This window comes from Lineus longissimus, chromosome 19 (assembly GCF_910592395.1).
Source record: "Lineus longissimus chromosome 19, tnLinLong1.2, whole genome shotgun sequence".
In the NCBI taxonomy this organism is placed as follows: Eukaryota; Metazoa; Nemertea; class Pilidiophora; order Heteronemertea; family Lineidae; genus Lineus; species Lineus longissimus.
Genome location: NC_088326.1, coordinates 13,076,136 through 13,100,898, shown reverse-complemented (window position 1 = coordinate 13,100,898; position 24,763 = coordinate 13,076,136). Strand labels below are relative to the sequence as shown.

The 24,763-nt window shown below is 41.8% G+C and overlaps 1 protein-coding gene across 10 annotated transcripts in view; it reads right to left on the bottom strand.

Annotated features, from left to right (window-relative positions):
- Positions 1–24,763, bottom strand: part of LOC135503117 (glycine receptor subunit alpha-2-like) — a 107,375-nt gene that overhangs the window by 74,504 nt on the left and 8,108 nt on the right. For all 10 annotated transcript variants that reach the window (XM_064796466.1, XM_064796469.1, XM_064796468.1 and 7 more), the window contains exon 2: positions 2,758–2,804. The gene's annotated coding sequence lies outside the window, so the exon portion shown is untranslated. The remainder of the gene's footprint in view (positions 1–2,757; positions 2,805–24,763) is intronic.

The following is a 24,763-nucleotide window of genomic DNA, read 5'->3' as shown; positions in this document are numbered from 1 at the left end:
AATAGAAGATAGCCTACATGCCATGGTAGCCTCGTGAACGTGGTCAGTGATTCGCCTCGTCTTTCTGCTGGAGTTTCAAGTAGTTCGTTTTTGCTTCTTAGGCGATCCATCTGGCAGTCTCTAAATATCTCCTCGCCAGTTTGCCTGCTATTTACACGTTGGCTCCATGGTTTGCTGTTGGTGGTTCGGCACAGTTTTTCACAAGAGATTCTTTCGCGTTTTATGACGCCGACTAGTGTTCTCTACAAGAATGGTGGGGTATTTGACTTGGTTTTTTCGTGAGCACTCAATGTTTGATTGATGCTGGTGCTATGTTTTCTCTTTCGTAAATTGTTTGGCAATTCCTCTTTGTATAATCAATCACACTACTAAAATTATCAGGCATAATCTGATGCATTATTTACCGGAATTTCACATTACAACCACATCATGTGTTTATTTACACGTTTCATCACTCTAGACATGAGAACAAACGAAAACAGGTTTGTTCAGCAATGTGATTGTTTGCTCACAGTGAGGGATCGATAAAAAAGTGCCATTTGTCACGTTAAAATAACAGCATTGTTTGTTTATGGTCACAATAGAGAGACGCGGTTGTGTACTGAGTTGATGATAAATGACAGTTGTGTAGGGCGTTGTATGATTTGCGATAATACAATTCAAACGGCGGTACATTCAGCGAGACAGTTCTGAAACAAACAAGTGCTGAAAAAAAATATTTGCGATAACTTAAAAAATATATTGGTATCCCAAGTTATTAGTTACAGGGAAATTCCATTAGCCTTGTTCTGAGTGCAGAGAGAGCCTTCAACCAAGACACTCCTGAATGCGTTGAGATAAACAAATAAGGCAATTGAGAGTTGAAATTCGCGCCTATGTTGAAATACCAAAGCCTTCTGGACGAGTCTTGCTAAAATTCCGTTAAAACCATCGCCAATGGGCCAGGATTTCGACTGCATTTCAGCTTCACCCTTGTGGGTTGTGTATCTCATCACAGACTCACCTCTTGGGTTCAGTTCCCCCGTTGTATATAGCCATACTCGTATGAGAACACACGAGAAGAAGATGAAGAAGTAGTCAATCAACTAATCAGCAAAGATGTCAATTAGCGGATCGTGGATTAATTGTGTAACAAGTATCCACATAGGAACAGTGTTCTTATTTTCCACCACCTCAGCGCTGTATCTGTCCTCCTCTTCCACAAAACACCTACTATATATAAATTCACGTTTGGCCTGAAGCTCAAACTGCTTGTTCACTGTAAATATCACTTTTTCTCTTCCCGGAGTTGATGAACCAAAGCCCAATACACTTCAGCAGTGGATAGTGCAGAAACTGTGTCATGCATTGGAAAATTACCTCGAGGGATATCCACTTTTCGATTTCTAGCACCGCAGGCCAGCAGATTCTGCAATAAAGACTTGATATACGAATATATCAGACATGTAAGTTTTTCCGAGCTCCTAAACCAATATTTCTGAGGCAGTGAGCCAAGGGGATTCTACAAGTGTCCGACTATCCTACTTGATATGTAGCATGGAACTGGCGATTGTCCCGGAGGACTGCGTGCCACGGCTAACTCTGCTTGTACAGTTTTCGCTGGCTTCTGTAATCGGTCCCAGCACCACATTTTCGAGGATGACATTCTATACGGGAATGATATTTCATACCTTACTTACGGTAGCGCCAAACAAGATATCCCTTATCAGTATACCAGGGATCGTTTAAAACATTGAAAAGTTCTATGCAGGGTCGTGAACAAACATTATAAAGTTCTATATGCGGTAATTCTGCACCCAACTTGAAATTCATTGAACCAAATTCTTTTGGTGAATCGCAGATATAAAGACAGGATCCTTTGCAGGCGTGTATCAATTGAAAAAAAGACAAAATGGCAGGATCTACTAGTGAGGTTGAGTGAGACAAGTGACATATTCTAGACAGACACAGCTAAGACTCCTTTCCTTTCCGCCTGACTTGGAACTCTTATTCACAAAAATTCGCTTTATTCAATTACAAGTTCCTGCTTTACAAATCCTTTGCGGGAAACTTTTAACGAGATAATTAAATTCAATTGCTCAAGTTTCCAGTTAGTCTTCCTTGGTTTGCCTCGCTGTAGCACACAGGGGCTTGATTGGCCCCAACCACGTGATTCGATTAGAGCCAATCGGAGTCAGCAAAGGGTGAAATTCAATTAAGAAATCGTATATGGAAATCGAATTTGTTGGTGGTACGATGCTTTTAGGAGGAAAACATTTTGATACGCGTGGAGGGAACTACGGAATAATTCAACAAATTTAATTTGGCAATATCCCAGTACTGTGCAATTTTACAGAGAGGTGATGTATTTTTAAATAAACTTGATTCGAAAATAAACATGATCACCTCGCTAAAGTGGTCCGCTAGCAATCATTTGCATGCTGTGAAGAAGTTGTGGACATTGGTGTTGGTCTGTTGGTGGTGTTACGTCTCTGTAGGTGGTCGGACACATGTTTAAAACCCAGTTTGAGGAATGTGATGATCATGCCTGCACCTTCATATAATCCATAATTACTCTTTCAGATGTCAATTGTTTTCCGTAGGCTTTGTATGTGGTGACTGATTGATCGCCAATCGATCTGCTGATTCTGACATGAGGTCCAACACATCATCGTTTAATGGAGGTCTGTGCTGGTAGAGTGAATATCTAACGACCTGCTAGAATTTTACACACCAGTGCTGCCCCCTAGCGGATTAATGAACATGACCTTGACCTACCTTGAGAAGATTCTCCAAATCTCGTAAACCTTGATATCGACTTCCAGCTGTAAAGATAGAAAATGAACTTCTGTTAGGGAATGTTTGAGGGTTGAATAGACACCACTGGAAAATGTTCAGTCTAAAAGTCACTGCTGACTAGTGGCACTCGATGGGCGGTTTAGAGCAATACAGTTCTTAGTTATGCTGTTCTTATTCAAAATTTTGACTGAGATTCCTGCGCATGTGCTGACCCAGGGCGATCCCCGATGGAGGCGGCCCGAGAACAAGTGTTTTCTGCAGATCCTCAGGTATCGCCTGGAGACGTACGGTGGTAGGCGCTTCATTGTCCAACTGGCAAGGCCAACTGGAATGACTTTGGTGTTGACATTCAAAATGCTGAATTACATTACTGAATATGAAAATTAAAAAGATCTTTACTAAGAAGTTTGTAAGAATCTTATCGGGATGTTCCAACTGGGAGCTGTCGATCAGAGCTTGGTCTTGTTCACCTAACTGATCCACAACTGGGAAATGTGAAATACAAAATGATGAGTGAACGTTATACTAACATCTTTCCTATATATTTGAGTGATATACTACAGTATAAGGTGCTGTAACAAAATATTCTCTTTGAATTCAGCGAAAGAAGATCAGACGAAGGCTTCAGGCTGATTTCCACAAATCGACAAATGGGAAAGTACGGGAAAACCTATTCCATCCATGGTAAAAGAAATTCGTAACATTGTGAATCAAAATTGGCGAACTGAAAGTGGCATCTCATACAAATTGGGATGGCCACCAAACACAGCCATTGTACGGCACATTGATTAGAATGTCACGTGACCCAATTAGGAACCTACGTGATAGGCACTTCGATCAATTACACAACATATGTCCTGTTGTAGGCGTTTTGTTTACATTGTACACTTTAAAGTTTCATTGCACTAAAAGGCATAACGGTGTTCCCTTTCAGGATTCGATTATTTCATACACATTTTGTCTTACAACAGAGCTGCTTGGATGTCACTCAGGGCGCTATACGGATGGCTCGATCATCTCATCGGTTAATAAGGGTCGTTTCATCAGTTGCATTAGACAAAAACCTCTTATGTTACAAGATAAACGCCTGAACTGACCTATCTCTCACCTACGTACAATAACTCACTCAAGCCAATCTCAGAGATAGCCCCAAGGAATGATGACAAAGGGCAATTAAAAGTTTGAAAATATATCTACATGAGACGGACACATCACGTTGTATTAAGTGTGGTGCTTGAATATGAACCCTCTAGGACGTTAAGTCGAAGTAACGATCCCATCTTGGGACAATTCACTCAGCATAATCTCAGAGAGCGCCACTGAATGACAACAAGGACACCACAGATTTGACAAATGCGCTTTGGGCCATCATCAAAGACGCGCGCTCCAGGGAACAGGATATCTGCATAATCCGAAAGTCCGTTACTAGCATATATCATCAACAAGTGCGGGCTTTACAGCTCTAGCTGACAAGCAAATTGACTCCCAGTCGTAGCCAAGTCGGCCAATTCATCATTAGAAAAAAAATGCTGAATAGTTTGGATATTTTGGATACTTGGTTGTCACATGCTAGGATCATCGAGATTGAAAGTATCCGAAGCGCTGGATCAAAATGGTTCAGAGGCTAAAGCTGGTTAAGTATTGATCTTTTTGGCGAGATGGCTTATACATGGCAGCAGTACAGTGGCCAGCAGTGGCGAAATGAGCGGTTTGATTTGCGGAGAGCTTGAAGATTGGACATGAATATTCAAACGTATCCATTTGATGAGCCAATATCTGCTCCAATACCTGTTCGTTCAATGATTTACACGACCCCAGTAATGTCACTTTCGAACGCCTGTTTTGATAAATCTAATACTACTCGTATTCTTCGATTATTCATCTTAAAGGGTTAAAAAACTACGATTACTCCGAGGTTTGTAATACAGTTATATCTTGATTCGTGGTACAAAACAGAAATTTTCCTGGCAAATGCGCAATGTTATGGTTGTCGTTTGACGATTTCCGAATCAGCCGTGCTGTCTTCAAGAGATGGACAGGAGCCGTAACCACCGCGACTTACAACATATGCCCGTCGAGTACACTGTCACCAACTACACTTGTCCCAACTGTCATCATATTCCGTTGCCATCACCACTGCCAAGATAATACAACCAAATTGTTCCTCTAAATATTGGATTCTTTCGCCAGATGAAGCGGCCAAGCTGTAACGGCTCCATTGCATTTACATACCTAATAAGAAACGTTGGAAGAAGCCTCAAAGCCTCTAGCTAGGTTAGATTGATCGACCAGTGGATGCTCAATCAACCATTCTGACCCCAGGGCCCCAGGTTGGATTGGTATATCTTATAGGCAGTACTGAAATATATTAGACTCTTGTCCAAGATCTTCTTAAAATACCTAGTTCAAACGAGTAGGAGTCTTTTTTCTACTTGTTAACGGTTTCTCTCACTTCTTCCTGATTAATCTCACAAAAGTCCGATATTGTCCGACTTTTCCCTGAAAGGTCGGACTTCTAGAAAACCTGTGAAAAATACGAGGGCTAAGGTAAAAAAACCGTTAAGAAGTAGGAAAAAGTATCCTCTAGTGTAAACCATCATTACAGGTAAATCGTTGTAACGTTTTTAGAACAACATCAGTTATTTGCAGTAATGAAAGTTGAACGACTGAAAGTTGCTTCTGCACAAGGTCCAAGGCCAAACAGACATATATTTTCTTGTCGGGCTATTGGACGCCACTAATTATGTCTGGCCACTGACACGACGAGCCACGAGGGATGTCATCTATTTTATATAGAGACACATGGAAAATTGCTTCGTGGTGTATTGCTATAGTCTTGGGGCAAACTATATTGTAGTTGATAGGTCCTTCTCATTAACCATTCAGTATTCTAGAAAGACCTTTTACACCATCGTGAGTGTGTTATCAAAGACAGTGCATTGCATTCTTTGATACGTGTATAGAGGGACGCGAGTGGTATCTGGAGATGATAGTGGTGTCCGCATTATTGGTGCTGAAACTATTTTCTTCAAGATATTTTATTGCCAATTCATCCTACCATTCCAAACAACTCGACAAATTGCCCCGGTTCCGGCCACGGCTATTCAAAAAGTAACGACACCAACAACGCACATAATAAAAATGGCCACCTGCTGCTTTCTGAATGTAATTCTTTTTCAGGCTGTATTAAGGAATCCGACTTCTCTAGATCTATCCCATCGATCATTTACGGACCCACTCGTGTATAAAATCCTCGCATGTCTTTTTACTCCAAGTCTTTAAGGCTACCGGAGAGATGCAATCGGGTGTGAGGAGAATTTCGATGTTGGTCTACCAGTCGGTAGACCAACATCGTACTAGGATCATTCACTGAAATTGAAATTGAAGCAAGTTACCTGATGTTAGATAAAGTACGTTCTGTTAAGACACTTGCTGAGGCCACTTGTTGGCAGATGCTCAGGTACGATAAGGTTATTAAGTACGTTAAATATCACTCCAAGATTCGCACAATTTGCCACTTCGTTTCGTTTTATTCGTTAGATTAGTTGCACCTGAATTAGACAGGCAGCTTACAACGGAACCTGTCAGTAGGCCTACACGTCTGAGGAGACATATCGAATCGATTTACCTTAACTATCTCCATATTGTAACTGATTACAGCCTGATAACTAAGGGCTGAACTCAATCATGTTGGAACAGATTTGGTAATCACACGACCCTCTTCCCCCAAGCAATCCTCAGAACCCGGTTCGTGTATCGGCGTAAGTGCCGTTCGCTCCATGTTCACGGCTGACTTCCTACTCGTTCAACCCGGTTCGTGTGTTGGCTCGCATCTTCTTTCGGATTGCTACTACCCGTCGCAGGCCTTCCCGAATAAGTACCTTTATTTTCGGCCTACTTCCTCCTCACTCAACCTCTCCATTCAAATTCTACCTCAGATGCGAGGTATATATTCCTATGCAACCTTATCTTCATTCCTTAGTGAACCACCGTGTAGAATTTTCCAGCAGACCTCATGACTCCACGACACAACCTTTCATCGCTCGCTTTGTATGATGGAGGAGACATCCCGCATGGATCCATACACTTCCTAACATGATGTAGTGTTATTTTATTGCATTGATCTTCGCTTCAACATGCAACGTGTGGCAGTTCTAATGAAATATATACTGCGTGTGTTTGCATCACGCTACTAGCGGATTCATTTTTTTGGCATCGGGCAATTAATTTTTTTGGCGCTTGAACTGGCCGAAAGGAGATGCATAATGTTCACGGTAACCAAATACGTTATCGCAACCATGGCACCCACCTGTAGTGTATGAAATATGTCTTAACAACCTTAAATACAGCCAATGGCTATTGGAGGATGAATAGATTAGTGCGTTTCCGTCAGTGAGGCCATGTCCGAATTTTGCAAATTTCATTCGTCTAGAAAGTTTTCCTGTTGGTGAATCATATCGGATTTGTTGCGTATTGATCTACGTGTTAAAATGACGACTATCCTCATATCATCTTCTGCCTTAAGTGAATGCACCTGACGTGTCTACAGACAATTGAACACACACCACACACTACGAAAGAAAAACAGACGTGCAATGTCTTTTAAATGACTTTAACACTAAATAATTCATCCGCCTATCTTTTAGGAATTTGCATGCAACCCAGGGGTTTTATCGCTCGAGCGAAACCAGCGTGGCTCTGCGGATGATTCAAGCGGAATTTTAACTACCTCGGCGTAGATGTTATCAGGGTAAACTGAATAAAATACTGAACATGCAATCATCACTGTATTGCATGTTTGAAAGTATCTTAAATCAGCTGCTGTTTCATGTTGATGTTAATTTTGAAAGCATTAACGAAAAAAACACGATCAGGTTATCATTTGGTTATGAAACATCTGTCAAATCTCACTGGACACAAAAACAATAATAAGGATTGTAAAGCTAGAGGTATCAACTATCGTCTGCGTTGTTATTGGATTATTCAGTATTGAAATACTGTGAAGACGCCATTAAGCCGGTTGAAGAGCGCCTGTACAAAAGGCGTAATTTACGTATAATAGGCCTATATATGTGAAACAGACGCACCAAATGCAGTTAAATAGCGTCTACACAGTATGTTGCTTCCAGCAGAGTTAAAGTGGAAAGGTTGACGAATGTTAAAACTCAAACTCAACGACTCTCATAGAGTCGAAAATTTGATAAGTCTGAATATTGTACAGGTTCATTTGACTTGACGAACATTCCTTTATGTCGGATCAGCGTCCCGCCGTCGAGTGTACCGATATACCACCCACACTGTGGTGAAAGATCATGTTTATGTTGCTAATTATTCTGGCGATTGGATTCCTGGATCAAAGTGGAAACATTGGGGTAGGGATCTTGCAATTATCAGTAGATATACCTGTCCGTTATTGAAGACTTTGCACTTTTGTTGAGAAGCTCGTTAGAATTCGAGATGTCACGTCAGTTGCTTTGAGCTGATGAATGCTACTCGACGGGATTCACGACCACTAGGGACTCGATGCTTTCCCTGACATAGAGACTCTACGTGTTGAGGTACAAGTAGGTTTGGGAAGGAGAATCGCCCGCATGATCTGTGGCAAGGCAAGGGTCAAGATTCCCACAAACTGGCAACTAAGTCTCGTTGCTCGATCCAACGTTGAAATATCTCAAGCTTGACCTTTTTAGAGAAAGGTAGTCGTTTCTTCTCGGAGTCGGGGGTCACAGGAGGGTGGATATGCCTCGGTTAAAACCGCGATACCTTGATTTAGTCCGACGGAGCAGATAAAGTGAGTGAAAAAATCTTTCACCACAGTGTGGGTGGTATATCGGTACACTCGACGGCGGGACGCTGATCCGACAATCTAGAATCAATACACCTTCGCATGCACCAGTTACCTTGCGAAGTCAGCAAGGGGGTTTCGGCGGAATGGTGGATTCCTGTAATCATGGTAAATATCCGTGGAGAAGAATAACGCTGTTTGCATTGAAACCATTCTGTTAATGATGGTAGTTTTTTGTTTTCATTGCGCCTATTTGCCCTTGCCGGTTGGCCTTTCGACCCCCACGAAAGCTGTTCGTGGGAACCGATGTTATTAAGATTTGCTATGATAATTCATTAACTGTAGATGAACAGCCGGGAAAGGAGCAGAAAACGTTAAGGTTTTAAGTTCAGCTCATTACGTTGGTGCTATATACTCTGAAAACTTTGATGTTTGAAACCCCTTCGTCATCCACTTTTGCAGATCTTTAAACTTCATCCACGCAATGTATCCGACTGTCACAAGATCAAGACTGCACTGCGAACAGAGCCAATACGATTATTGAGATCATGTAGATCACGTGGTCATCTCGCGATGATTGGACACACGTGATTAGGTTCCGACACGTAATCATATTTGACATACCCAATAACCAGTTATCTTGGTGATTTAGATATCCACAATTATTGACCAGGACCATAGATACAATCGCTATTAATGTCATCTTGGATCAGCCAGGGATCGTAACAGAGTGTTCATTAGGCGGTAAAGTACTTCGCTGTGGCAGGTTCCAGACAGACGCATGATCCAGAGGTTGCGTTTTCTGATCAATCGCCCAAGCAAGTTCTGTCATTTTTGGGGATCGTTGACGATTTGTCGCACAACGCTCCTGCATCTATTCGATCCACACACAATGGATCAGGGTAGAAATAAGTATGTGTTTTTTGGTCGAAGAGCTGAAGAGCAAAAACACACCTGTGCTTTACACCGGTGTTACACCATGGCCAGGTGTCACCCTCGTGTTTGCGAAGTGTTACACAGGTGCTCAATCCGATCGCGATGTTGGAAGGTGGTGTAGGCTTTCTACACCAACACGACACCCACTCTAACACCTTAGACTTTCTCAACCCCGAGACTTGATCTGACCTAATGTCCCCTTTAAATGCAACCGAAGATATGCCATGACATTCAAAGAGACCACACGAGCCATCTCCCGGCATTTCCCGACCCTTAAACGTGGCTGTTCATAATCCTTATGAGCCAATATATCTGCTGTTCATGAAGCTTGAAAATACGGCCTCCGGGTCATTAGCTAAAATCGTGCTAATAACCGTGCGGTGTGCCTCATTAAGTAGTGCGGGCTATGTTTATGTAGGGGCTCATTACTCCGCGAGGAAGTGACCAAACCAAAACACCCATCGGGGAATGGACCAGTGGTTCTACACGGGGAAGAAACCGTGCGTTAATAGGTCCAAATAAGCATTTTAATGACGTTGTCTGCCGAGTATTCTTAACCGTGTTAACTCTCCGGGACATGATGACCTTTCTCTGAATATCTTGAATGGCATCGAACGCCTATGCGGAAACTATCTAGCTTATCAAAATTGAATACCCAGAACAGGTCTTAGGTCGGTGAATCTACAGTATTTACTAGTGAATGAGTCAACACGAGATGTTGGTAATCAACGTTGGTAAACACAGCGTAATCGGAACACTGAACTACAGCGTCTAAATTCCTATACAATGCCTCTCTTCAATTTCATCGATTGAACTTTTTTACGCGGTGAAGATTAGCCAATTTACCGCGCGTATTGACACGAGAAAGCTGCGCACTCTGTGACTTGTTTCTGTACGTTAATTACCACAGCGGGGTACAACTGGGTACAGGTGTGCAAGGGATAGTAGTCCTAGGGCTGATAGTCCGTGTAACAATAGGCCGCATTGCTAAATGTTTTGGTTAGGGTTAACGGTACAATAGATCATGCTGCTTAATTGATCAAATACAATGCTACCGGACTATGACTCCAGGGGGACTATATCCGCTGTCACACCGGTCAGAAATGCACGAATCGTAGCGCTGGTTGAGGAGCTCGATCATCTGAGATTCAGAGATGAAAGGTGTCAGGACAGACCAAGGTTAAAGTGTGAGGTCTGATAAAAACCTCCATCGCCGTTGATTTGATACTAAAAACCTAAAACAGTAAACACGTTTTTAACGTTTTACTGGTTTACTGGTTTACAATAATCAGCTGGCACTAACACATGAAACCCATGTTTCCGAGCAGGTACTCAGGAAGAGCAACGTGTTATACTACAGATAACCTTGTCTACAAGCTAGAAGTGGTGTCGACTACAAAAGCAACACCAAAGCGTTACATTTGAGGTAGGATAGCCAAGTACATGTAGTATTATTAACCGAGAGTAGGCCTAGTTAAAATACGTTATGTATTGAAATGCAGTGGGCCTGTGCAACGTGTATAGCTGAAAGGAATATTGAAGCAATTAGATGACAGCTACTGATGCAGTGTTTTAGGGAGGTTTTGATATGGGACACTGAGAATAGCCGCAATGAAGTAAACCGATGGAAGAAAAAGACAGATCATGGAAACTACAGACGTAAAGATTTTGGTAGAGTCTCCTAAACTGTTGACAGAATACCGAATACGACCCCCATGAAAGAGTTACCATGGGGTCGTTAGGTCGTAACCGGCAACGGCATGTATTTGTATTTGTTAGGCACCAGGTGGTTCCAAATGTCCACTGTCGGCTATGCTAGCTGGTTTAATCAATCCGCCCCTGCATATAATCCGACCATGCACCAGCCAATAATGATAATTTCCTAAATGACATTTAGCCAATAATGTTATCAGATGTTATCTGCAGCAATTAATATGATGGCAGATGCATGACATCCTCTTTACGATGATGACAATCAAACGAAATTTTATTGACATGATTGATAAGTGCAGTAGTGCAGTGCTTTCATCGTGTTTTAAAAACCCAAACTAATAGGTACTAGCACTATAGGTTCATTAGTGTATTGCAAACACTTTATTTTAAAGAAAATACACATGTCAGGTTACACACGCTTAACTCGCTGTAGCTCAGTCACGTCGTGTTTTCAAGCCTAATTCAGTTAACTCGCGACAAGTGAAACATGACAAGTGACAACGTGAACCCTATGTGACTCCAGCCTTACTCGTACATGACTTTCCAAGGACGCCCGTTTTGACAATGTTTGTCTGTTGGATCATCGCACATGCTTAGAACAATAATTACAGACCAATGCCAAGTAGGCTATGATAGCAATGATAATACTGTCATGATGACTAGTCAATTAAACATGCACTTAATCAACACCCCCAGGCGATGGTTTCGTTTCATAATTCCCGGATCGATTTTATACCATCCCAGCTCGTCATCTAACGCGAAACAAGAAGTAAAAGTGAGACAATTGGACAATTTATATTAGCTTGCAGACTGTCTGGCTGTTACTAAGATCATGGTCTTCCGATTCTTCATTACTGTCAAATTACTCTCAATCCTTTTAGAATGCTTACTCGGGCACGCAAGTTTAACTGTGCTGATTAACAATTGCTTTGACAAAGACTCCTGCGCAGACGCATAACTACGGCCGCCATTTTGGATCCGCCACTCAACGATTCATGGAATAGAACACAGGCGCATGAAGATACCAGATAATAGTAATCGATCAGCCTAGAAACGATTGGGAATCTTTGTTGGCAGAGAGAGAGAACCTCCTTCGTTCTGCTTGGAGAATGGCGCCGACAGTGTTTGGCGTAAACGTGAATCGTACAATGGAAACCGTCTTTTGTATTTGTTCTGCATGGTCAACAACGACTTGGTTAATTACCATCAAATTACTACCGTCCTTTAGAAGTTAATGCGGCCTACTCGTGCGTATACAGCTAAACCAAAAGTGATCAAATTGTCCTTTGAAGTCGGGCTTTAAAGTAAACGGATCGCACTCTCTTCTTGATTAGGTTTCATTGCATTATATCTGTTTTTAAACTTACATTTGCACTCTTATATTTCAATATGTTTGAAAATGATTTTCACTTCGATGGCTCGGTGACAATGAGTTCCAAATAGATTAAATGAAGCCAAATGTACACGTGCTGGCCATATATAACACATTGCAATATCAACTGTAGGAGGAAACCGGAACCCCAGAGGACCTACGCCACCGGAAAGAGTCACAAGAAGAAATTATTCCACTGAACGAAACCATGACCTCATTGGTGACGGGCGCTCTAATTAACTTTGAGCATCGGGCATGCGCCTGCACAACTCTAATATCTAAAATGCACTAATGATTAACGAACATGTGACATTTTCGACCAGAAGATCGACACGCCGCACTGCCCCGAGATATTTTCCATCTGCAAGCCCGCAATGAAAACAGGCATTGATCCGAAGATCCAAATATTATTCCAAAGGACCATGGCGACATGCCTCTATAGCAATACATGTACATGTAGTATGTTTCAGTGAAAACTCTTGTATGCATGACCCATGATAAGACCTTTACTTGTTCGCTCTAATAGGTTAACGATGAACAGTTTTAAATGTCCCCCAGTCCAACTCCACTCTATTGTATGATGATGGATTAAGGCAAGGTTCAAAGACATTGAATACTTTCCGAACCTAAGATATTCATACTGTCATGGTAGAATCAATTGTCCCCGGGTACTCTATTACTCTCCAAGGGAACATGCACATCAAGGAATCCATGCTCTTCATACATGTTTGCATTAGCAGGCCAATGGAAACGACTCCTTTCACAGCCAGTGCATTTTCTGACGTTATATATCATCATAGAAGGAGACAAACTAAGCTCCTCTCGTCAGTGAGCTTCCCACGTTCCCACCTGTCTCGACGCCGTCTTTTACAATCATCCCAAATGATCCCAAATCTCTCCCATAATCCAGCTCATCAACATTTCGATGGCGACATTACATGCAGTACACGCTACTACATGTAGTGTTATTACTCTGTGTGTCGTCGTGTACGTATATACAAGATAGTAGAGTTCGCCAGTGTTTGCACAGTTTATTCTAGACAGCTCCACTCTCTTATCGATCTTGGCCCATCCACATCGGTCGCTGGATAGAAGCACTTCATGCTGGCGTGATGCACGATTATCTGTGATAATTTAGTTACCCCACTATTACTACTTATTATTAGATTTTGGAAGTCTATTTCTCTTGAAGAAATCTTATAGGAAGTGCAAGATTTGGGCAGATCAAGCACTTGCAGTGAAAAGGTTTTGATGTGTCCTGGGATCTTTCCCCTACACCCCTTTCAACCTTGTGGAGATGGCCCTCCATCTCCTTTCAGCCTTGTGTTGGTGGCCATCCATCCCCCTCAGCCTCGTGCGGCGGCCGTCCATCTCCTTTCAGCCTTGTGTGGCCATAACACTGGCCGCACTTTCAGCGCATCACCACCTCAGACACAGAGAACAAGAAACTCGTATCGTGGCGGAAAATGGTCAGATGAAAGGCGATATCTCATATCAAATGCGATGTGATAGGTATATCATTCTGTCAGGATGTCACAGTAACCAATTTCCTCGAAAAGATAGGCCGCATTTATGTGACAGTTATTACCTACGGTGGGCCGTCTTGGCATTTTAGATCGGATAAGCCGTCAATATTGCGACATTCCGATATGTTAACTGAGGATAATGTAATTTTCATCTGCACGACAATGACAGTAAACACACCGCGTTGTCATCGCGGCTATAATTGGGCAAGTCATATCGAATTGTATGTATCCGTTGCAGAAATTGGACCATTGTCCTCGATGCTGTGATTGGTGAATTAAAGCCTAATTGTATGTACCCATGGCACTGATTGGCTGTCATTAGCAACAACCGACAGCTTCGCCAAATTACGCGGTTGCTCCGACCTCCACCCGGCCTCTCAGTCTGTCTACCCAAAGACGCCAAGTAGTTGCATTTAGATTCCCTCATGACTATTCCAACAAATGATAGCATGCCTTGTAATCTTACAAATGCATCCCGACGAATTAATCATGTCACTTTGAAGTGCAGCTCCGGGGCTTAACCGGATTCAGCCAAATCTCGTGACGATATTTTGGAGAGATAGAGCAGATACCATCTTAATTAATTTGCTAATGCCATTAGAGATCTCATGAGGACATGTTTGTCTGCATCATACGACGGATGCAATGGAAAAAATGATACTAATAGCGTAATACAATGTTGTAGTGCACTAGAGTGTGCCGCGCCCATTCGGATATACGCTAGATAAACTCTCCCAAAACTGGCAAAAGGATGTTGTCCATATACGGATATCAAGTTTTTGCCGTGGAAAGATGTTTACGTTACATCAACATCCATTCATTTGTCATATTCACCTTCGCCGGATTGATGAAGAGTTCCCGTTGTCACTTGTCATGTTTCACTTGTCACGAGTTCACCGAATTGCGCTTGGAAACACGACATGAGGGTGAAAAGTGACATCGTGAATCGTATGTAGCCCGCTCTTTGGAAATGACTTGTTCGTTCTTCATGTCACGCATGAAGAGTGAACAATGACAAGGTGAACTGGAGTGTATGTCTTTATGTGAAGCTATATCCCCTGTCTCAAAGCGCTTCATTCATTCCTCAGTCTAATCCAGAAACCATCTGTTGAAACCAAGGCTGCATGTATAATGCACTACACTTCGCCATTCCCAAATACGTTTAAAGTACTGATGAGTGGCACTGGTCGAGTTTTCAACCCACGGCCATCCAATCACTCGTCCAACACTCTCTTTCACACTGCCAACTTGCTTCCTATAGTAGCCTACATGTCATCCACATATCGTCAGCTCAGCTTTGAGAAAAACTAATCATCGAATCCAAGCAGACGATATTGTATCAAAAACTCTACATGCTGATGCTAGTCGTGAGCCAAGCGCCGCATGATGACAAGGCGATATCCTTTATAAAAAGAGACGACAGAATGATGTTAAGTTACAAAGCAAGCGTTTTTCATTTGTAGCGATTTAGCTCTACTTATGCTATTATTGCTGTTATCACACAACAAAGGGGAGAGAGGAAGCAGATAGTTGATCAAGGGAAGTGAGCGAGATGGCTCGAGGATGAAACGTTTAACACGTTTGATGCTACAAAGATCGTCAGTTCGCCGGAGAAGACGAGGACAAGAAAGGAAAGGATTACTTTGGTGTGATGAATGAATGATTGTGGGTGAAAGGGGCAGAATTGAGAAATTAAGCAATATTTTGCTTGCTTGGTCGAATCGATACAAGGTTGATTTACTAATTCATATTGTTTTTCTTTTATGTACAATACAGAAGTATGGACACACTATGCTAGGTGAGCAAAGTACTTCGAGACTCTCTGTATATGTGTGCTGTTGTTCCAGAGAATGTAAGGCGGTGGGGGTTGTTTATGTTATAGACTTCGAAATGCAGCAGCTTATTAGAAAATTTACAATGGGGGACGAATTTTATAATGCCGAGGTAGCTGAAAGTCGTAAGTGTGAAATGATCCATGTTAGATTCTTTGTTGATAACTAAATAAGAATCTTAGGGGAAACTTGTAAATAGATCATGTATGTGGCTGTTCATGTATATATGAAACAAATTCATAAAAAAATACATCTTCAAGAACTCCCAAAATTATCGAATTCGGTTGACTCATCACTAAATGAAATATAAAAAAAAACAACAGTAAATTGATTGTGGCCCTCGCTCGTTCATTTCATTCGGGTATTGATCGACACTTTTCATTCGCCTTTTATTGCAAATGAGTGTCCATTAAAAATTAACTTCTAAATGCATTTCAAGCGAAATGTCTTATCGACTCAAATGCCATAATATACCGAAACAAAACCATAACAGCGTGTACATTGTTCACCCAAAACAATGGATAGTGCGCAATTACCAGTTTTAATTCACTAAGCACTCAAAATATATGTATGGGGCGCCTGTACATTCTTGGAATGCATTAATAAAGTAGCTGGTGTTCATTGTTCATACGAAACGATCGATCATTTCGCGGTTCTATGGTCTTTTTTTATTTCAACGAACTGTGGTATACAGGATTGCTTTCGCGGTTATATGCGTTCGTATATGTTGTCTGCTGCGATGCAGATGTTATACGTTATGATTTCTCATCGAAATTTTGTCTTTTTGTTTCTCAAACTACGTCACATTGGCGTACTACAGTTATAATGTCATCCATCTAACCACAACATTTAGCTGTAGTCACAAAGTCACAAAGGAATCACAGCGCCATAATAATCTCTCGATGGTAATCCCAATGACTCAAATACCACCTCCGAAGTCAGCCTTTCTCTTATCGAGTTGATTGTAAATACTCCTGGCCGTAGGAAATAATTAAGTAGAGTTTTCACCATTACGACCAATGATAGTCAGCTCATTTGCAGATATCAAGGCAGCTTCTCCTTCAATGATAGTCAGATCATTTGCAGATATCAAGGCAGCTTCTCCCAGACACGACACGTTTGAGTAGAACGTTCAACACCAATACCACCAGTCATATCTGACTAAAAAAAAACACGAGAGAGTTTTCAGATACGGCGGTATATGCTCTTTTGGCCATATAAAGGCAATATATTTGGCCTGGACTGTGTCGTCAGCTTGTTTTAGCTATCGGCAATTCTCCTACAGACACGACAAGTGTGCGTCGAATATTCAACTCCAATGCCACTTTAGAAACGACATAAGTCATTATCTGACACAACAAAAACAACAAGAGAGAGTTTTCACTCTTGGCGTACGTGCTCTTTTAGCGATATCTAGGCAATATAGTTTGACACTGTTTTCATATTGTTTCAGCTCACGGCCTTTTGGCAGATACTTTAATATCTCTGAGTGGACGATGGATTTATCAACTGCTAACCCGAGGCACGTCCCTTGGTAAATTTGATCACGAATAGAACATAAGGATATGGAGTGGAAGTGATGATGTTGTTGGCTGGCAGAATATCATATAGAGGACATTTAGCTTCACGTGTCACTGTTCACTTTCCATGCGTGACATAGAGCGGGAACAAGTCATTTCCAAAGAGCGGACTACATACGATTCACGAGGTCATTTTTCACCCTCACGTCGTGTTTTCAAGCCTAGTCCGAGTTAACTCGTGACAAGTGAATTGACAATTCACAAGATTAACAGAATCCTCTATAACTCAGATCTTGTACGGTGGAGTGGCCATACTTCACTGAGTTACGGGGTCACCCTCTGTTGATTTTGATGTCATGTTCGACACGATGTCAGAAACATCAAAGGACCCCATAACTTGGCCAGTTTCTTTCCCACCATTATAGGTGGAGGCGCCGATCAGGAGGGAGGCTAATTGCATTATTCCCCATCGCCCTATATCCCGCCTACTTCAACAATCTTACGACACGCTACCACATGAATCAACATACTACATGATTGCAAATGCGCCTCTGTCGTGCAGTCAAATACAGGCTGGCACGCTCTCAACGTAGATGTTATTCGACTAATTCCTTTCCTGCGTGGGTTTTAATGATCGTTGCCGAAGTGTCTCTCGCGGGTACAATGCCTGATGAAGTAACATCTGGTACACAGAAACTGCCTTGCCTTTACTAATTGACTTGCGCACCTTCAAGATGGTACCGCCAGAGTCATTGTCTTATTGATTCAGCAAGTACGTTTTCATGTACAGTTTATAGTGTTTTTCAGATAGATCTGCCCTTTTTTCACTAAACTGAAATAGTGTGATCACAAATAGTGATGTTACACAGTCCGGTGTCATAGTTGACCAGCAATCGTTGACACCCTGAAAGAGCTATACTCTGTTTCTTCAGCAATCGTTAGGCCTATAACCTAACGATAATTTGATGTTTTGCAACACTACTAAATGCTTTGGGGTTTCAAGTCCTTGTTAAAATGGTGGTACCTATGGTCAACCCATAAAACAAAACTAGCATTCGGTGCCATGAAATTTTATAGCAATGGTATAAAACAGAGGAAGGGTATTTGTATTAGTGGTTGTTTACCTAGGCGAGAGTATTATATTACTGCGGTCGGGTTACGGCACAACCAATTAAACATTGATGTGTGTACGGCCCAGCTCAACGGTCGCCTTTGTTCTGCAATTGCTGTAGTAAGAAGTGTCAACATTGAGACAAGGAACCACCCATTGATCGATATGTTTCGTTCATCGTCCAATTTTTAAAGGCTGATAATCCGCCCAAGTTACATTTTTCTAGGACCCCAGGGTGTTGAAAAAGAGAGTGCGTCGCATGAAAGCTAATCTGCATCGCCGCCCGGAATATCTGGAAATTAAGGGTTGACCACAGGCAACACAATTTTGGCTAGAACTTGTAGGCCCAAAGCAGGAGTCTGTTCTCTAGAAAACAAAGAACTGACTCCCTCCGCTGAAATAGGCGTTCACTTCATTTGGAGGAGTTCTAAGTGGTTCAGAATTTCAAGTGGTGTTTTCTATTGCTAACCCTTCAGCAATGTTTCGTATTTCGTCGTGTACTGGTACGACGTGAATCAGCAAATGCCATATGTTATGGGACAATACAAGACCTTGTTTCTGAAGGCGTCAAATCACAAAAATCGTATTTTTATGGCAGGAAGGGAGTTAGCACTTTTCTGTTCTTTTATAAAGTTATTGGTTTCGTTCAGGGACTTCCCACCAGGGATTATTGATGAACGAAGCATGCACCATGAAATTAATTTCATCTCCGCTTCTATTGGCAAGATCGACATTATTGAAAAGGGTATTCAAACCACACGGGGGGAGCCATATTCCAGCGGTAATTAAGATCATCCAACGCCATCGAATGGTTGGAAACGAATCAATGACGAGGTTCCAACCTTAGAGTAACCTGACACAGTGTAAACATGGCAAACAATGGCAGTCAGGGTGCGTTTGGGTCATAATAATAACCTGTCAAAAGTACAACTGTCATGCACGTCTTAATCAATCAATGTTGTTCAACATTCGCAATGAAAAATAGAATGTCAATTCAAAAACGAGACTCTGGTGAGACCGAAGTCTGCCTCACAAGGCCTAAAATCCCGTTTGACACGTAAATATAGTGGCCTGCAAAATCTCTCATCCCGCGTTAGGAGGAGGAAGACTTTCTTGAGAACCATGTGCTCAGTGAACGCTTCCAACGGAGCAGAAGTTAGTACAAACATCTAGACAAAACTTAAGCATTGTCAAAACATATCATCGATATAAACAATCTACAATCTGTATTATTCTACAGACGCTTTTTTCAATGCTAATGAGTTTGTTAGCTGTTCAAGGAGTTTGAATAATGTAGCACTGCACCAATTACGGGGCGAGCAAACACACTTTCATTGTACATGTTGGTGGAAGTACAACGATCCATATTTTCCAGCCTACTTCAGATGACAATTTTCCGACAGTAGTCAGCTCTATTACCGGACGGTGTGCTGATGATATGCCCTGTGGGTTTCGTACTTATGCCAGTGTAGTCAGATCTATAACTTTTGTATTTCAGTGCGGCGGGTGTAGGTATGGTGTTCCTGACGTCTATTTACCTTTGAAGATTAAGCCTATGAAACCTTAATAGAAGCTGTTTCGTGGGAATCGCTGTTATCAATATTTGCCCCGATAACGCTTTGACAACACGGTAGAACAATGGGAATTTCGGTCTATCAGAGCAGGCTTTGTATAAAGACAATAGAATGTGTGTTCGGCTGGCCTGATTTTCGTAACTGTTAGGTAAGGGGCAAAAAACGTATGTTCGAATAAAATCATGAGATAGTCATCCCTATAATCGGTTTGCTTAGTGCAGCGGATGATCGCATTTGATGTGGCTGTGTATACCAGTCTTTCCAATAACGTGGGGTTGAATACAACTGAAATAGCTTGTCAGAGGAGGAGAACCCATGTAACAGTCAGCGTCGCTACGCCAAAAGTAAAAGGTGGAAATTTGAATTCGTCAATATATTTCTACGACACAAAACATTGTAATCATTAGGTTACAAACTGCGGTGTAAAATGGCAATGTTGCGAATAGCAGCGGTCACATTTGATGGTGGTATTTCTTCTCTTGTAACATCGTTTCCACAACGCAACTAAAAGAACTGGCATACAATGGGATGTCCTCTCTCGGTGATAAACCACAATCAGAATTATATCAACGGACGGGGAACTTCATTTCCGACAATATGAATGCACATAGCGTATCTCCTGGGGTCAATGATCGGAAGCATCATAATTTATAACCCATCCGTTCCATCCCAATTTATTGCTTACTGCCTTGCCATCCACTCTGACTTCATTATTAATCCTGTCGGTATTACTGCTACCCGAGCAGCACTAAACAAGGATTAATGCAGCAATGGATGTCACTAGAATTGCTGCTGACAGTAGCAAGGGTTGATTCGATAAAAAGTAACAAATCACCTGTGGATTGAACCTATGGTTGAGAATCAAGTCGCTAATGGACTTTTAAGTCAGCCCCCAAAATATACACATGATGATCAGATGTGCTCTTGTAACTCCTAGCTTCCATTCAATGCCCGGTAGACGCACAAATGGTCCATCAGCTATGTTTTAACAGCACAAACAACAATATTATCACTCCATATCTGAAGACAATACCAATAATTACTTCCACCCACTCTTGTTAATGCGCAGTTTCACTGGAACCTAGCTCCGCTAAACTCGCTGCACGGCAGATGCAAAAATGGCTCATCAGATATGTTTAACAACACAAACAACTTACAGTACACCCGTGAAGGCGTGTTTTCACAGCACAAACAACAATAATCGTGTCAAGATATTTAATCCTCATTGCTTCTACCTCCGTTAACATCATTCTACAAGTGTCAGGTTTGCTCTCTGTTGGTACGAAATTGAAGATACCGCTGAGCTTTTATCATATGCTCCATCAATTGGCATAGACATCCCCTGTGTATACATGAGCTATATTAACCCTTGGGCACCTTAACTTGTTCGCCGCGGAGGTTGATTCCGAATGCTCCGAATTCCTCATCCAAACCACGACGCCAGCCAACCAACGAACTCGTATCCATGACAATTACTAAAACTGCCAAATTGTTCGCCTCATTATTCCCCAAAATAGTAAAATATTGCACTGATTTCACCGAGTCAAGTTCAATTTATTATTTTTTGGGATGAACGGGATAGGGTGTAGGCCCTTTTATGCATAGCCGATTTATGCTGGTCAGTTAGGGAGTTGGGGAAAACTATATGATATAATAGGACACAGCCCGGCCAGCAATAAATCTAGTGTACATTACATTGAATACATTCTGTCATACCCCAGGGGCAGAAGACCAGTCCCAAATTAATGGAAATAGAGAGTGGGGGAGATTTATAGTGACATGAGCTGGCATAGATTGATGCGTATCCATCGAGGACAGGGAGAAGTTTTTGTCCTAAATAACCATTTTGCGTGAGTGGCATTAGTGATTAATTATTCAATTTGCCTTTTCCGAACAGTCCAGCCAATGGATAGTTGATCGGAGTAGACGTTCTGCACCAACATTGGACAAATGGAAATCGTCAAATCGACTCATGTTGTGATTTCACCGGTTTTGTACAAAACATTTAACTCTCTCTATATAATAGTGGATACCTACCAAACTGATTGTCATCTACATAGAGTTCGCGTTCTCTCTGCGACGTGTCACTCTTAAAACGAACAAGTCATTTCCCAAGAGCGGGCTGCATATGATTCACGGTGTCACTTGTCAACCTCAGGACGTGTCATATCTTGTTTTCAAGCCTGGATAGAACAATCACTATATGATTGGCGAGAAAAAAACTATGTCTTCATAAATGAGTGGTCTTGTAATACATTGCGTACATTTCAAGCATTGCAGTGCCCTTGTAGCGTTGCTGGGGACGGGAAAAACGATACATGGCCGAAATCACCACCTTGGGCCAACATATGTTTCACGAACATCTCGAAAACAGTTCAATCATAGCGAAATTATTTGAACGGTAATTCTCATGTGCTACATCACGATATTTTTAGTTCAAATCATCAATCAACATTTCACTCGGCACTCTTGCTTGCCGGCTTTGCTATTCGTCTTCATCATGTTCACGTGAAATACCGGAACCGACTAGCGCCAGGCAACACTCTGACGTCACTACTACGTCACGGGAATTTAACCAAGCTACATGAAGAGCCGTGACTGCCTCCAAGATACACTGAAGAAAGTAGTTATCATAATACGAAACTACAAACATGACAGCTACACCTGGCGAAAGGCGTTAAATGATGAAGTGAAGTGACACCACGTATAAGTAGGCCCAACTGTGTACCAGGTAGAAGCAAGCACCCACACCATGCACATACTTCAACGCTCGTAGGCTTCAACAAGGAAGAAAACTAGTTCGTATACAGTGCATCTGACTAAAATACACCTCCCAGTATTCTGGTCAGTGTAAATGATGGATGTTTTTGTTTTTGGTTATGGCGAAGTCTGGTTACTCTAAGGGCGAAGTGATCACTAACAGAGCACAGGACTATATCTTAGTCAGATAGGCCACGTTATATCGGCGATTTGTGTCTACTTTATCACTATACACTGGCACAATACACTTAAACGAGGAACATTTTTGGTATCAAACTCTATCAACACCAACCATACCTAATCACGAAATGAAACCCAAGCTCCTGTCTACACCCCCATTATATTATATAACATTCGATTCGGTAAGCAATTGGTCAGAGTACAAAGCACGTATTTATTTCAGAAGAAGCAATTGGAAGGTTTAATGTGTGAATTAAAATCAACAATTGGCTGAATGCTTTGTGAAATTGAAAATACTGTAATTGTAATTAATCGTGTTATGATTTGGGGTGTGTAATCTGACCGTGTGTGAGTGGTGGACTGTGTTATCTGACTGTGTATGACCGGTAGACTGTAATGTTCTTGTAAACCAAATACACTCACTACCCAACTGGCATTCATATACATGTAGTGTTCGCCTGCATGTGTGACTAGTGTATATGCCATTCACCAGGACAGCAAATACATTTTCTCAGAAATGGGCGGGAATATATCGTCCAACTTGTTACATTTTCTCGGGCGGTGGAAATGAACCCTCTCATGTCCTGTCTATAAATTCCGACGCAGATCAGTTAGCTAGACTTGGCCTGATGAACACTTGGACACTTAAGGGCCTGCAATAGGCTCCATTCAGAAACTCAGTATGACTTGATAATGCATCAATTGATTTGATACCGACTTAGGCGCAATAAGGGCATTGTATTTCTAGAACGAAGTTCGCGTTTATCTATCACGACATAGACTGGACTCATTTGATGCTTCTCTCCTCGAACCTTTCAACTAAGTTATCTTGTCTGCTATATATACACTATTACAAGACTTTGCAAACATGTACTATAGCGAATAGGCATGGCAGCATATTTTTAACGAAGAGCACAGCCGAGGTACATATTTTCATTAGAGTAAGTCTTCCGCACAGCATCATATTGGCTAGAAATAACACCAATCAACATGCTCATCTCCGTTTTCTCATTTCACTCACTCAGGTATAGTCCACATTGCATACCAGTTTAGCATTCGTTCAGCATCAATCATGACCTAAACGTCCTTTCGTGTTTTCGTTTACAAAAATGCTGAAGGTCGGATAAATCACAGCCGGCGGAAAGATGTAGTGGGGATGATCATCTACCAGTGTTAGCAATAGTGCTATGGTGAATCCACTTTGCAACTCTAGGTTGGCAAGAGTGGTTTCGCGTGACGTCATCACCGGCCATGTTGGAGGAGCAGACAAAAAAAGCAAGCCCAAATGACCATGACATCATATGATTCAGTGAAGTCATCCCAAGGCATGATCAACGTTGTTCTGCCCTCCAACAGGGCTGACTGTAAAACCACTCTATTGATGACGAAGTCTGGTTTGAAACAGTCTTCGGTCGACAAGAGTACGTTCAGGAAACCACTGAAACTGTTGATACCTGATATATTGCAACACATATATGAACAAAGATTAAGACCCCCTTTACAAATTTAGAGGTAACTCCTATGCATGATAGTGGTGTCGGTATCTTTGATGAACAAAAAGCAAGAAACCCTATAACCTGAACTTTCAAGATGAAAAAAATAAAAAGGTTTTGTTGATGAAAACCAGAAGGCTGGTCAAAAAACGTACACATTGCAGCCCAGAGAAAGCTGTACAA